Here is a 15,740-nt window from a genome sequence, read left to right on the forward strand (position 1 = left end):
GGGGTCCCGTGGGCCAGACGAGGAAGTGTTTATGGCAAAAATGAGGGAATTTGTCCTTGCTAGCGCCCCGTCAGCCCTGTTTGGGTCACTTGTGGCTATCTTGGGCCCTTATGTGGGGCAGCCCATCAGTGCAGTTACACAGATGGTAGCAGATTTGGGAGAGCTGCAGGCTGCACAGGATCATAAAGCAGTGAGGGCTGCTGCCTATGTTGCCCCCCCAACTAACAAGGGAAACGGGCCTGTAAAGGTTACCCGAACACAGATGTGGGTAGATTTGATTGCGGCTGGAGCAGATAAGGGGAAATTGGATGGCCAGTATAATAAAATTCTTTTGGAGCTTTGGCGGCAGCTTAAACCAGAACAGAAGTTCCAGCCACTGAGACGAAAGGCCCCAGCAGCTACCAATAAAACGTTTGGTGCGTGGGCAGCTCGGTTACAAGATTATATGATAGAGACGGCCGAGGGAGTGGAGAACTCCCAAGACCCATTGTACCAGTTTGAATAGGAAAAGGGCCGAGGGACCCGTCTAACAGAGATGGGCAGGGACCAGAGGCCACACGTGGAACTGGCTATCCACTGGTCCCCTTCCAATGTAGAACAGGTGTTGGCCTTGGTGGATACAGGTGCAGAATGTTCCCTCCTCTATGGGAACTGTCCCAGTAGAGCCCAAGCTCTATGTCAATCAGGCGTCCCGGATTCAACTTTCCTGTGCAGTGGGACACTCCTGCTTATTAGCAGGGCTGGCAGCCTCTTCAAGACTACTCTTGAAGCAGCTATGAGGATGCTACTGTTAAGTGCTGACACCAACTGCCACCAGAGGAAAGACATGACCAACATAGAGTTAGTTGCAATAATCACACAGGCAATTTATTACTCACAAATCCTTTTGGCGTGCCTGGTCAGACAGCTCCTCTCGGCTGTCTTTGGTCAGAGCTCAGAGCGGTGTGGAGACTGTCCACACAAACATTGGAGTCTGGGCGACTACTGCAGCAGGGGGCCCCTCAGCTTTAGTACCTTTTCTGGCCAAGGCCTTCTAACAGGTGTCAATCTACAAGATTATCATCTCAAACCACCTTTTTGGGAGTTCCTCACAGGGAACCCTTTTTATGTTAATCTCCTGAAACGTTTACATCAAACCACTTTTAAGATGTTCTTATATAACACCAAGCCACTTCTTATCTAGGTATAATTTCACACACACACTAACTGGGCCCTGCTTGTAAGTCAGAGTCTGTTTATCACATCTGTACCCACTATATTAATTCCTATCCAAGTTGCATAACTATATTTAATTTTAATAATTATTTTTAATATTATTTTAATTATTTTTAATATCTTCCATATTTTTGCTTTCTATATATTTAGTTACTATAACATTATATTACTACAACAGGAACACAGAGCAGTTTGCTGGGACCCCAGTGGCCATTGACAGTTATGGGGGCCAAACTGTTCAAGTGAAGCCAATAACTATTCCATTGGGGATAGGAAGACTGCCTCCTAAGCCATATAAGGTGTATGCATCTCCTATTCCTGAATATATTTTGGAGGTAGATGTCTTGCAAGGACTGTGGTTGGAAACTACAGCTGGGAGTTCTGGCTGCGGATCAGGGTTGTAAAGGCAGTATTGCAGGGACACGCATCACATTTCCTTTTGCAATTACCCATCCCTCGGCGTGTGACTAACACTAAGCAGTATCACCTGCCAGGTGGTTATGAAGAAATCACAGGGACAATCCTCGAACTAGAAAAGGTAGGGATCATCCAGCCAGCACACAGCCCTTACAACTCCCCAGTATGGCCTGTGCGCAAACCAGACGGAACCTGGAGAATGACAGTAGATTACAGAGAACTTAATAAAGTTGTTCGCCCTTTGCACGCTGCTGTTCCCTCAATAGCTAACATGATGAATCAGCTAAGCCGTGAGTTGGGGACATACCACTATAAAAGACTTGGCCAAAAAAAAAAAAAAAGACTTGGCCAATGCTTTTTTCTCTATTGATATAGCTGCAGAGTCGAGACTAATTTGCCTTCAGTTGGGAAGGGAGACAATGGACCTTTACAGTGTTACCCCAGGGCTATTTGCATAGCCCCACCTTGTGCCATGGGCTGGTGGCTGCTGACCTGGCTAAATGGAAACAGCCAGAGGCAGTTCCCATGTACCATTATATTGATGATATTATGCTAACTAGTGATTCTCCTCCAGAATTGGAGCAAGCAGTCCCTATCCTGCTCTCCCATTTGAAAGCATGTGGCTGGGCAGTCAAGGAGAACAAATTACAAGGACCTGGGTTATCTGTTAAGTTTTTGGGAGTTGTCTGGTCGGGTAAGACAAAAGTTATCCCTGACACAGTTATAGATAAGACCCAAGCATACCCTGTGCACACTATGGTAAAAGTTACAGGAATTCTTAGGTTTGTTGGAGTATTGGCGAGCATTTATACCCCATTTGGCTCAGTTACTATGCCCCTTGTACAGCCTTATTTGGAAGGGGGTTCATTGGGATCAGACTGAGCAGGTGCAAGGTTCATTTGCAGCTGCTAAGAGAGCTGTCAAGGTGGCACAGACCTTGAATATGTTTGATCCTGCCAGGCCCTGTGAGCTGGACGTTCATGTAACCTCAGAGGGGTTTGGATGGGGCTTGTGGCAATGGACAAAGCGCTTACGGCAACCTATTGGGTTTTGGTCCCAATTGTAGAAAGGTGCTGAAGTCTGTTACTCATTATGGAGAAGCAGTTGGCAGCTATGTATGCTGCCCTCCTGGCAACTGAGAGTATTACAACCACAACACCAGTTACAGTCAAGACAACATACCCTATTGCTGGATGGATGAGAGATTGGGTGACCAAACCACATAGTGGTATGGCCCAAACCTCCACCCTGGCCAAGTGGGGTGCCTACCTACAACAATGCTGTGCTCTTAGCACCAGCCTGTTGAGGGCAGAACTGCAGGAAGTCTTGGTTCCGGTCACCTATGTGAACTTAAAGTCAGGTGTGTCTGGGGCTCAGGAGGCAGAACCTGAAGTCAGTCCCTACCAGGAGGGGTGGGTGCCCATCCCCGAGGATGCCTGGTATACTGATGGTTCCAGCAGGGGCCAACCTGCCAAATGGACCCAGCCACTGAGACTATTTGGATGGACACAGGTACAGGCCGCAGCCAGTGGGCAGAATTAAGAGCTGTTTGGCTAGTTGCCCATAATGAACCTTCACCTCTGGTGATCTGCACTGACAGCTGGGCTACTTGGCACATTAACCAGTGGATGGTAATGCACTGTCCACTATGGGGTCAGGCCATGTGGCAGGACTTATGGGAAATAGGACATCAGAAGCAGGTGACAGTATTATCATGTCATGGGGTATGCCCCTCTAGCCCATCCTGGGAATGATGAGGCAGATACGTTGGCAAGGGTGCGATGGTTGGAGACTGCACCTGCAGGTGATGTGGTGCAGTGGCTCCACCGGCGCCTGCTTCATATGGAACAGAAAACTATGTGGGTTACGGTTAAGGCATGGAACTTGCCTGTGTCCTATGCAGAGGTACTTGCAGCCTGTGAGCAATGTGCAGTATGTTCCAAGAAGCACCCTCGGAGACCACTGGTGTCACCTGGACAGATCCAGAGGGGTCATGTTCCACTGACACAATGGCAGATAGACATCATTAGACCCTTACCAAAGTCAGAAGGGTACCAGTATGCAGTCACTTGTGTAGATACTGCCACCGGGCTGCTTGCTGCTTATCCTGCCTATAACCCTGACCAGAGGGCAGTCATACAGGCTCTGGACCGCCTGAGTGCTACATACAGGAAGCCACTGGTCCTTGAAAGTGACAATGATACCCATTTCACTGGTTCAATGGTGAGGCAATGGGTTCAAGAGCTAAGGGTGGACTGGAAGTGCCATGTTCCCTACCACCCCCAGGCTGCTGGTATCATTGAGTGGTACAATGAACTCTTAAAGGAGGGACTGCAACAGGAGGAGGGCACCGGCTCCCTTACTGGATGGACACACCGCTTATGGACAGTACTCTGGATTTTGAATGAGAGACCTCGACAGGAGAGCCCAGCTCCAGTGGAAGCCCTCCTGCATCGGGCAGCTGTTCCCATTTAGTTGCAGATACGCACCAAGGACATTTTACTCAAGCCAGGTTTTAATCAGCAGGGCAACGTGCTCTTGCCTGCCCCAACAGCACTTTTTTTTAAATTTTTATTTATTTATTCATTTTAGAGGTGAGAGCAAGAGAAAGAAAGAGAGAGAGAGAGAGAGAAGGGGGAGGAGCTGGAAGCATCAACTCCCATATGTGCCTTGACCAGGCAAGCCCAGGGTTTTGAACTGGCGACCTCAGAGTTCCAGGTCGATGCTTTATCCACTGCGCCACCACAGGTCAGGCCCCAGCAGCACTTCTTAAAGGCCAACAGCTTCGATGGACTTGGCCCTGGACCGTACTGGCCCCCATCTGAGATGGGTGGCCTTGTTGGCACCATGGGGAAATGGGCTAGAGGTGGACCTCCAGTGAACTCCTTGGGCAACCAGCACCTGGCCACCTAAGGTAGAAGGTAGAAGTGTATTACCCCTTGAGTGCTCATGGGGACAGCATTATGAAGGGCAACTTTGTAATTTCTTTATGGCCAATAATGAGTTCTCCTATTTTACTATACACAGAACCAGCAGATGCTGGTGTATTGGCCAATAAGGTTTGGTATGCCCGCTCAGGGCGGCCTATGGTACCAGCTACGGTGCTGTCTGCCGACAAAACTCTGGCCTGTATTCTGCCAGAGGGAAAAGGTTTGCCTCTCTTGGTGCCACTGACAGCTCTCTCATTTCACCCATAGCTTATGATTTGGTAATTCTATTGCTGTATTTTGTACTGTTTCTGTATATGCAATGTATCTCACTCCTCACACAGTGACCATTGTGGAAGATACCTGTGGTGTAGATTGTAAAGCGAGCAAAAGGGGTGGAATGTTGGTCAAATAAGTTTGTAAATATGATATATGTGTTTGCTCACTTATAGTTTGCATTGGGGGCTGGGCAAAGCCAGACATAGTGGTCTGTGAGCTGGCAAGTTGCCTTCCTGCTTGGGAGGGGCCATTGTCTTGCTAATGTTTACTGGAAAGGAGATTCTTCCCCCACCACTGAGAGGTTCAGGAGGATTTCTGCTTTCTCTCCTCACTGATCCCTTGCCCTCCATGGAAAAAGCAGGTTTTCTGCTTTTCCCTTGACTTTTCTTGTGGTGCGGCTGTCTTGGTGAGACACAAATAAACAGAATGACCCACCATCCTCCAACTCCACTGTTTCTTTACCATCTGCCCGAAATTAATGAGAACCTGCCTGTGAATGACCACGATGGCAGCCCCTGGCCATACACTGGTCAAAGCATGTATGAGACGCAATCAATAAACAACTAAAGTGAAGCAACTGAGTTGATGCTTCTCATTTCTCCCTCCTTCCCCCTTCCTTCCTTTCTCTCTCTCTCTCTCTCTCTCTCTCTCTAAGAAAAAATGGTTTAATAAGCTCTTGCTTTAAAATAAAGTACAAATAAATATTACTATCATTAAAATTGTAAAGCCAGTAGCCACGGCCACCATCACAGCCACCTGGCCCGTGCAGGTTGGCACTGGATTCTGACAGTTGGTAAAGAAACAACAGAGCCAAAAACTGGTGGGCCATTACCTTTAATCCTAGCTTGTATCTGGCAGGCAAGTAAAAACACACACTGGGTTCCAAAACCCATTCATTCAGTGCTCACAAAGCTACTGACTTATCCAAGTTTCCTAGAATCAAAGGTGTCTACCTCACCAGCCTCATTCTCCTTTGTTCCACATCTCCTTCTCTCTGTACAAACTCTGCACTAACTGGCTTCTCTTTAAGCACTCTGCCATCTTGGCTGCTTCTCCTGGCCTCCTCCACGTGGCCTTTCTCTGCTCTCCTACAGCATGGACTTCTCTTAGAACGTAATCACTGTTCTCCCCAGAACAACGTGATCTCTTTTCCTTTTAAAACCTTTTGGGGAGGGACCTGAAGATGGCAGCTGAGTAGGCAGATGCACAGACTCCCAACTCACACCACCAAACTGGATTATAAACTAATTTATGAACAATCAGTGTGAAAAACCAAATCTGGACTACAAGAACAGCTTTCAAAAACCAAGGAGCAAAGAAGAAGCCACAACAAACCTGGTAGAGAGCGCCTGAATCTCCCCTGCTTACAGGAACAGAGAGGGAGGGTGAGGCTAGGCTCTCACTCCAAGGAAAAGAGCAGTAAATACTGCTCACAGCCACTTGCCTGGTGACCAGGGAATGAGGTGTGTTGAAAGGGCCAGCTTGTCTTCCAAAAAGAAAGGAGAGAGAGAGAGAGAGATGAATGGTGAGGGGGAGAGGAATACAGGTGATGACCTGAAAAACTGACTGACTCAGTACTGGAGGTGGCCATAACTGGGGGAGGGGCTGATCCTTCCACAAAGCAAAATACAAAAGTACTTCCAGGTGACAGAGATACAGACATCTCTCCAGCTCCAGTCAGCACAACAAGACACAGCTGAAAACAAGAAATGGGGAGGAGGGGCAGTAACTCAGGTCTCCATGGAGATCTGAGATACACCTCCCCCTACTGAAGCTGAGAAAGCAACCCGCCCTCAGAGAGATTAACTGGCAGAAAAGGACTTCAGAGCCTCAGGTCACACCCACTGCATTCCTGGATACAGTTTCAAATAAGGCCCCTGCTAAGATCAGCAAACAAGACAATCACCTGTTAAGAAAACAGACATATCAAGACTTCAAAGCAGCCCAAATCCAAAAGTGGATTACAAATAATAGGTGATGCCAACCCAAGAAGACCTAGAAACAACACAAGTGAAAATTGGAGGCAGACAACACCAAGCCTAGACTCAACCAGCTCTACAAAGAAAACACCCAAACACACAGACACAATGAGAAGACAAAGAAGTGCTATCCAAATGAAACCACAGGAGAAACCTTCAGGAGATGAACTGAGTGATATGGAAATAATCAAACTTCCGGATGTGGAGTTCAAAATGATGATTGTAAGGATGCTTAGGGATCTTAGTACAACAACGGATGGTCATCACAAACACCTAAATAAAGAAATAGCAAGTATAAAAAAGGATATTAAAATATTAAAAAAGAATCAGTCAGAGATGACAAATACAATATCAGAAATGAAGACCACAATGGAAGGAATTAAAAACAGGATGGATACAGCTGAGGATCGAATCAGCGAGTTGGAGGACAACTGGAATGAAGGCATGAAAGCAGAGAATAAAAAAGAGACTCAAAAAGTCTGAGGAAACTCTTAGAGAGCTCTGTGACAACATAAAGAGAAATAGCATCCGCATCATAGGGGTTCCTGAAGAAGAAGAGAAAGAACAAGGGATAGAGGCTTTGTTCAATCATATCATAGCTGAAAACTTCCCTAAATTAATGCAGGAGAAACTCTCACAAGTTCAAGAAGCACAGAGAACTCCACTAAAGAGAAACCCAAAAAATCCTACACCAAGACACATCATAATTAAAATACCAAAGCTAAGTGATAAAGAGAAAATATTAACAGTTGCGAGAGAAAAAAGGCTATCACCTACAAAGGAGCCCCCATAAGGATGACATCAGACTTCTCAACAGAAACACTTGAGGCCAGAAGGGAATGGCAAGAAATATTCAAAGTAATGCTGTTGTGGACCGTTAATGGCAAAAAGCCATTATACATTCGAGGCTTGGCAGGGGGCTAAGTTCTCCACCCTCCATCTCCATATTTGGCTTTGAGGCTGAGTATTTGCACCCACTCCACTTCCTTCCTTGGGTTGCAGGAAGCAATGTACATGCCCTTCCTCTGACTCTTTGTTTCAGATGTTTGTAAATTTCACTAATGTATCCTGTTTTTGCCTTGGGAGAGTTCCTGTCTTAGCCTTTGATGTGCAACTTTGTATCAGGGTCCTTGATTTGCATAGGTCTATATAATAAAGCGAACTGTAGCTGTGAGGCACTCAGATATTGCCAGGCAGTTTGAGGAGTCCGCCCGGTCCCATCGGTTTTGTTCTGACAAAGTGTGTTTCCTTAATTCCGCACCGTTATTTGGAGCTGCGCTGGTCCGCGGCATAATGCAGAACAAGAACCTACAACCAAGACTACTTTATCCAGCAAGGCTATCATTTAAAATTGAAGGAGAAATAAAAAGTTTCCCAGACAAAAAAAAAACTCAAGGAATTCATTACAACCAAACCAATACTGCAGGAAATGTTAAGGGGCATGGTGTAAACAGATCAAAGTGGGAAAAGAATATAGCAAAAGAGGAATACAGCTTTAAAGAATAAAATGGCAATAAACAACAACATATCAATAATAACCTTAAATATAAATGGATTAAATGATCCAATCAAAAGACATAGGGTAGCTGCAAGGATAAGAAAACAGGACCTGTACATATGCTGTCTACAAGAGACACACCTTAAAACAAAAGATGCACATAGACTGAAGGTAAAAGGATGGAAAAAAACATTTCATACAAATGGAAATGAAAAAAAAGCTGGGGTAGCAATACTTATATCAGACAAAATGGACTTTAAAACAAAGAACATAGTAAGAGATAAAGAAGGCCACTACATAATGATAAAGGGAGCAATCCAACAGGAAGATAAATATTATATTATAAATATCTATGCACCTAATATAGGAGCACCTAAATATATAAAGCAGACTTTGATGGATATAAAGAGCGAGATCAACAGCAACACTATAATAGTATGGGATTTTAATACCCCACTAACATCAGTAGATAGATCCTCAAGAAAGAAAATTAACAAAGAAACAGCAGACTTAAAGGACACACTAGATCAACTCGATTTAATAAATATCTTCATAACCTTTCACCCTAAAGCAGCAGAATATACATTCTTTTCAAGTGCTCATGGTACATTCTCTAGGATAGACCACATGTTAGGGCACAAAAGTGGTCTCAACAAATTTAAGAAGATTGAAATCATATCAAGCACTTTCTCTGATCACAATGGCATGAAATTAGGTATCAACAACAACAGAAAAGCTCAAAAATTCTCAAACACATGGAAACTAAATAGCAGATTGTTAAATAACAAATGGATTAAGAAAGAGATCAAAGAAGAAATAAAAAATTTCCTAGAAATAAATGATAATGAGCATACAACAACTCAAAATTTATGGGACACAGCAAAAGCAGTACTGAGAGGGAAGTTCATAGCATTACAGGCACACTTTAAAAAACTAGAAAAAGCTCAAATAAACAACTTAACCCTGCATCTAAAAGAACTAGAGAAAGAACAGCAAATAAAGCCCAAATGTAGTAGAAGGAAGGAAATAATAAAGATCAGAGCAGAAATAAATGACATAAAGACTAAAGAAACAATACAGAGGATCAATGAAACTAGGAGCTGGTTTTTTGAAAAGGTAAACAAGATTGATGAACCATTAACAAGACTCACCAAGAAAAACAGAGAGAGGACTCAAATAAATAAAATTAGAAATGAGAGTGGAGAAATAACAACTGACACAACAGAAATACAAAGGATTGTAAGAAAATACTATGAAGAACTGTATGCCAAAAAACTAGACAACCTAGATGACATGGACAAATTCCTTGAAACATATAATCTTCCAAAAATCAATCTGGAAGAATCAGAAAACCCAAATAGACCGATTACATCAAATGAGATCAAAACAGTTATCAAAAAACTCCCAGCATTGTTCACAATAGCGAAGATCTGGAAACAGCCCAAGTGTCTGTCAGAGGACGAGTGGATTAAAAAGCTTTGGTACATATATACTATGGAATACTACTCAGCCATAAGAAATGATGACACCAGATCATTTACAATAACATGGATGGACCTTGATAACATTATACGGAGTGAAATAAGTAAATCAGAAAAAACTAAGAACTATATGAATCCATACATAGATGGGACATAAAAATGAGACTCAGAGACATGAATAAGAATGTGATGGCAACAGGGGCGGAGGTGTGGGGGGAGGGGGGATGGGGCAAGGAAGGAAAGAGGGGGTGGGAGAGGGAAGGGGCACAATGAAAACCAGATAGAGGGTGACAGAAGACAATTTGACTTTGGGGGAGGGATATACAGCACAATCAAATGTCAAAATAATCTGGAGATGTTTTCTCTCAATATATGTACCCTGATTTATCAATGTCACTGCATTAAATTTAATTAAAAAAAACAAAAAACAAAAAAAACTCCCAACAAAGAAAAGTCCTGAGCCAGATGGCTTCACAAGTGAATTCTACCAAATATTCAAAGAAGAACTAACTCCTATCCTTCTCAAGCTATTTCAAAAAATTCAAGAGGAAGGAAGACTTCCAAGCTCCTTTTCTGAGGCAAGCATAATTCTGATTCCAAAACCAGGCAAAGACAACACAAAGAAAGAAAATTATAGGCCAATATCCCTGACGAATATAGATGTTAAAATCCTCAACAGAATATTAGCAAACCGGATCCAAAAATATATGAAAAAAATCATACACCATGATCAAGTGGGATTTATTCTGGGGAGGCAAGGCTGGTACAATATTTGCAAATCTATCAATGTTATTCATCACATAAACAAAAGGAAGGAGAAAGACCACAGGATAATTTCAATAGATGCAGAAAAAGCATTTGATAAAATCCAGCACCCATTCATGATCAAAACTCTCAACAAAGTGGGAATACAGGGAACATACCTCAACATGATAAAAGCCATCTATGACAAACCCACAGCCAACATCATACTCAATGGGCAAAAATTAAAAGCAATCCCCTTAAGATCAGGAACAAGGCAGGGGTGCCCCCTTTCACAACTCTTATTCAACATAGTCTTGGAAGTCCTAGCCACAGCAATCAGACAAGAAGAAGAAATAAAAGGCATTCAAGTTGGAAAAGAAGAAGTAAAGCTATCATTATTTGCAGATGATATGATATTGTATATAGAAAATCCTAAAGTCGCAGTCAAAAAACTACTGGACCTGATAAATGAATTCAGGAAGGTGGCAAGATATAAAATTAATACTCAGAAATCAGAGGCATTTTTATACACCAACAATGAACAGTCAGAAAGAGAAATTAAGGAAACAATCCCCTTCACTATTACAACCAAAAAAATAAAGTACCTAGAAGTACATTTAACCAAGGAGACTAAAGACTTGTACTCGGAAAATTATAAAACATTGATAAAAGAATCAAGGAAGATAAAACAAGGGGAAGCATATATCGTGCTCATGGTTAGGAAGAATAAACATCATTAAAATGTCTATATTACCCAAAGCAATTTATAAATTCAATGCAATACCAATTAAAATACCAATGACATACTTTAAAGATATAGATCACATATTCCAAAAATTTATATGGTACCAAAAGAGAACATGAATAGCCTCAGCAATCTTAAAAAAGAAGAATAAAGGAGGAGGTATCACACTTCCTGATATGAAGCTATACTACAAGGCCATTGTACTCAAAACAGCTTGGCATTAAAACAGGCATATAGATCAATGGAACAGAATGGAGAACCCAGAAATAAATTCACAGCTCTATGGACAACTGATATTTACCAAAGGAGGTAAGGGCATACAATGGAGTAAAGACAGCCTCTTCAACAAATGGTGTTGGGAAAATTGGACAGCTACCTGCAAAAAAATGAAACTAGATCACCAGCTTACACCATTCACAAAAATAAACTCAAAATGGATAAAAGACTTAAATGTAAGGCATGAAACCATAAGCATCTTAGAAGAAAACATAGGCAGTAAGCTTTCTGATATCTCTCACAGTGATATATTTGCTGATTTATCTCCACGGCAAGGGAAATAAAAGACAGGATAAACAAATGGGACTATATCAAACTAAAAAGCTTTTGCACAGCCAAAGACAATAAGAACAGAATAAAAAGACAAACTACACAATGGGAGAACATATTTGACAGTACGTCTGATAAGGGGTTAATAATCAAAATTTATAAAGAACTTGTAAATCTCAACACCAGGAAGACAATCCAATCAAAAAATGGGCAAAAGAAATGAATAGACACTTCTCCAAAGAGGACATACAGATGGCCAATAGGCACATGAAAAAATGCTCAACATCACTAATCATTAGAGTGATGCAAATTAAAACCACAATGAGATACCCCTCACACGGGACAGAATGGCGCTCATCAACAAAACAACACAGAATAAGTGCTGGCGAGGATGTGGAGAAAAGGGAACCCTCCTACACTGCTGGTGGGAATGAGATTGGAGCAGCCTCTGTGGAGGCTGTTTTATGGAGATTCCTCCATAAAACACCATACTGTTTTATGGAGATTCCTCAAAAAACTGAAAATTGAACTGCCTTTTGACCCAGCCATCCCACTTTTAGGAATATACCCCAAGAACACCATAGAATGGTTCCAGAAGGAGAAATGCACCCCCATGTTTATAGCAGCATTGTTCACAATAGCGAAGATCTGGAAACAGCTCAAGTGTCTGTCAGAGGACGAGTGGATTAAAAAGCTTTGGTACATATATACTGTAAGGCCAGGAGCCGCCATCGTGGCCATTCACATGCAGGTTCACATTGGATTCGGACAGTCGGCAAAGAAACAATGGAGCCAAAAGCTGATGGGCCATAGTCTTTAATCCTAGCTTGCATTCGGCGGGCAAGTAAAAATACACACTGGGCTCCAAAACCCATTCACATTCAGTGCTCACAAAGCTACTGACTTATCCGAGTTTCCTAGAATCAAAGGTTTCTAGCTCACCAGCCTTATTCTCCTCAGTTCCCCATCTCCTTCCTTATCCCAGATACAAACTGCACAAACTGGCATCTCACTCAGCACTCCGCCATCTTGGCGGCTTTTCCTGGCCTCCTCCACGTGGCCTCCTCCCGCTGCTGGCTCTACTCTCTCCTCTGCTGAAAATCTCAGAAACCAAGAGTGCAAGCTCTCGTTTTGCCCCCATTTTATAATGTAGAAATCCAAACCCTTAATCCAATATACATAATAGGGAGGTCTCTAATACAAAGACACTTCTGAGGCCCTGGCCGGTTGGCTCAGCGGTAGAGCGTCGGCCTAGCGTGCGGAGGACCCGGGTTCGATTCCCGGCCAGGGCACACAGGAGAAGCGCCCATTTGCTTCTCCACCCCTCCGCTGCGCTTTCCTCTGTCTCTCTCTTCCCCTCCCGCAGCCAAGGCTCCATTGGAGCAAAGATGGCCCTGGCGCTGGGGATGGCTCTGTGGCCTCTGCCTCAGGCGCTAGAGTGGCTCTGGTCGCAACATGGCGACGCCCAGGATGGGCAGAGAATCGCCCCCTGGTGGGCAGAGCGTCGCCCCCTGGTGGGCGTGCCGGGTGGATCCCGGTCGGGCGCATGCGGGAGTCTGTCTGACTGTCTCTCCGTTTCCAGCTTCAGAAAAATGAAAAACAAAACAAAACAAAGACACTTCTGAGGCATGATTGGATTGTACCGCCCCACATCAAAAAGGGTGGGAAAGGCTTAATCCCAAAACCAAGCCCCAGGCTCCAACAATCCTGCCTGCCCCCAACACACATTAATATCACCTGGACGACGGCCTCCTTGTGTCATCTTTAACAAAGTGAGCATAATACATTTTATCTGCCCAACATATACTATGGAATACTACTCAGCCATAAGAAATGATGACATCTGATCATTTACAATAACATGGATGGACCTTGATAACATTATACGGAGTGAAATAAGTAAATCAGAGAAAACTAAGAACTATATGAACCCATGCATAGATGGGACATAAAAATGAGAATCAGAAGGCCCTGACCGGTTGGCTCAGTGGTAGAGTGTCAGCCTGGCGTGCGGAAGTCCCGGGTTCGATTCCCGGCCAGGGCACACAGGAGAGGCGCCCATCTGCTTCTCCACCCCTCCCCCTCTCCTTCCTTTCTGTCTCTCTCTTCCCCTCCGCAGCCGAGGCTCCATTGGAGCAAAAGATGGCCCGGGAACTGGGGATGGCTCCTTGGCCTCTGCCCCAGGCGCTAGAGTGGCTCTGTTCGCGACAGAGCAACGCCCCGGATGGGCAGAGCATCGCCCCCTGGTGGGCGTGCCGGGTGCATCCCGTTCGGGCGCATGCGGGAGTCTGTCTGACTGCCTCCCTGTTTCCAGCTTCAGAAAAATACCAAAAAAAAAAAAAAAAATGAGACTCAGAGACATGGACAAGAATGTGATGGTAACAGGGAGTGGGGTGGAGGGGTGGAGGGGTGGGGAGGGGGTGAGAAAGGAGAGGGTAGGGGGAGGGGAGGGGCACAAAGAAAACCAGATAGAGAGTGACAGAAGACAATTTGACTTTGGGTGAGGGGTATGCAGCATAATCAAAAGTCAAAATAATCTGGAGATGTTTTCTTGGAACATATGTACCCTGATTTATCAATGTCACTGCATTGAAATTAATTTAAAAAAATTTTTTGTTGGGGAAAAAAAAAGCCTTTTAGCATGAAAGCCCTCCCCCAACACATATTAACATAATCACGCCCATCCCAAGCAATAACCTGGAGGACAGGCTTCCACGTGGGCAGCGCCATCTCTAACAAAGTGAGCATAATATATTTTATCTGCCCAACAAAAACCCTAGTATTTTAATCAGATGATGAAACTGCATACTCACAGGTGAGACTATAGAGCCAATGGACGGCAGGTTTTCCCTGGAGACAGAGAAGGAGACATATTCTGCTGGGAATGGGAGTAAAGGCAAGCCTGGTTGGGATACTGAGGCTCAAGGCACCAGAGCTGGCTCATGACCACAGCATTTATCACAGAAGGTGGGAATATGCCCAATTTGGGCCATTTTACAGATAAACCAGTGTCCAATGGCAGCAATTGCCTAACAAGTACCTGAGAAATCTTTGCATGTTGTTTTTGGCTGCCAATATGCATTTTGCAGTTCAGCATTCCCATTTCCTGCTCTGTTTGACTAAGGGTTCCAAAGTTCATTCTGTGACATTTGGTCACTATAGGAGGAAACAATAGGAGGTCATTGTTAAGGGATAACATCCTGGACTTCCTCATGCTTCCATAAAAGGGAGGCAACTTCTCCACCTTCCAAGAGGGAAGACTGAGAGGATCACTTCCCGCTTCTCTCCGCCTCCCTCATTTACTGCTCCAAGTCACGGGGCTGACTCATCTGAGCAGTACATTGAGCAGGACTTTAGCATACTTGGCTGGATGCCATCTGTGTTCTCACCCACAGTGCCAGTACATGCTTTTTCATAGCACTGACAGGCTCTCTACCCCTACCAACAGAGGCTTGTTTTCAACCAACTCTGCCAGTGACTGTGTGGAAATGATCATATTGCAAGGGATGTAGAGGAAGCCCACTTGGCCATAGACCCCAGCTATATTTTCCAGTTGACCTTGATCAGTAGTAAATCTGTTGTTTTGACCTTCATATGTCTTGCTCCTGTATCCTGGTTCTAATTTTAGGAAGGAAAGATAGGTGTGTTGTGGTCTCCTGCCACAGCTATGATAACATAAGGGCAGTTTGGAGAAGATAATGGTGGGAGAGGGATAAGAGTAAAAGAGGAAACCAAATGAAAAAGAAAATGTGGTCAGGGCCATAGCTCTGAGAAGTCTACAAAGGACAAACACAGGATGCAAGGATTGGGCTTTTAGCTCTGTTCCTGCCAATGTGGGGCCCATGGAGCAGCTGGGGTTGACCACGGAGGGATACTAAAGAATGGGCCCAGTTGGGACACAATCTGCAG

The 15,740-nt window shown here is 44.1% G+C and overlaps 1 long non-coding RNA gene across 2 annotated transcripts in view; it reads right to left on the bottom strand.

Moving 5' to 3' along the window:
* The window catches only part of LOC136400289 (uncharacterized), a 34,940-nt gene extending 19,963 nt beyond the window's left edge, over nucleotides 1–14,977 (bottom strand). The window contains exon 1 of one of the 2 annotated variants that reach the window (XR_010750281.1): nucleotides 14,872–14,977. This is a non-coding gene — a long non-coding RNA (uncharacterized lncRNA). Of the gene's footprint in view, nucleotides 1–14,644; nucleotides 14,840–14,871 lie in introns of those variants that run through there. The other variant, XR_010750280.1, reaches the window with a different exon arrangement.
* Nucleotides 14,978–15,740: the final 763 nt, after the last annotated feature.

The sequence above is a fragment of the Saccopteryx leptura genome, chromosome 3, assembly GCF_036850995.1.
Source record: "Saccopteryx leptura isolate mSacLep1 chromosome 3, mSacLep1_pri_phased_curated, whole genome shotgun sequence".
In the NCBI taxonomy this organism is placed as follows: domain Eukaryota; kingdom Metazoa; phylum Chordata; class Mammalia; order Chiroptera; family Emballonuridae; genus Saccopteryx; species Saccopteryx leptura.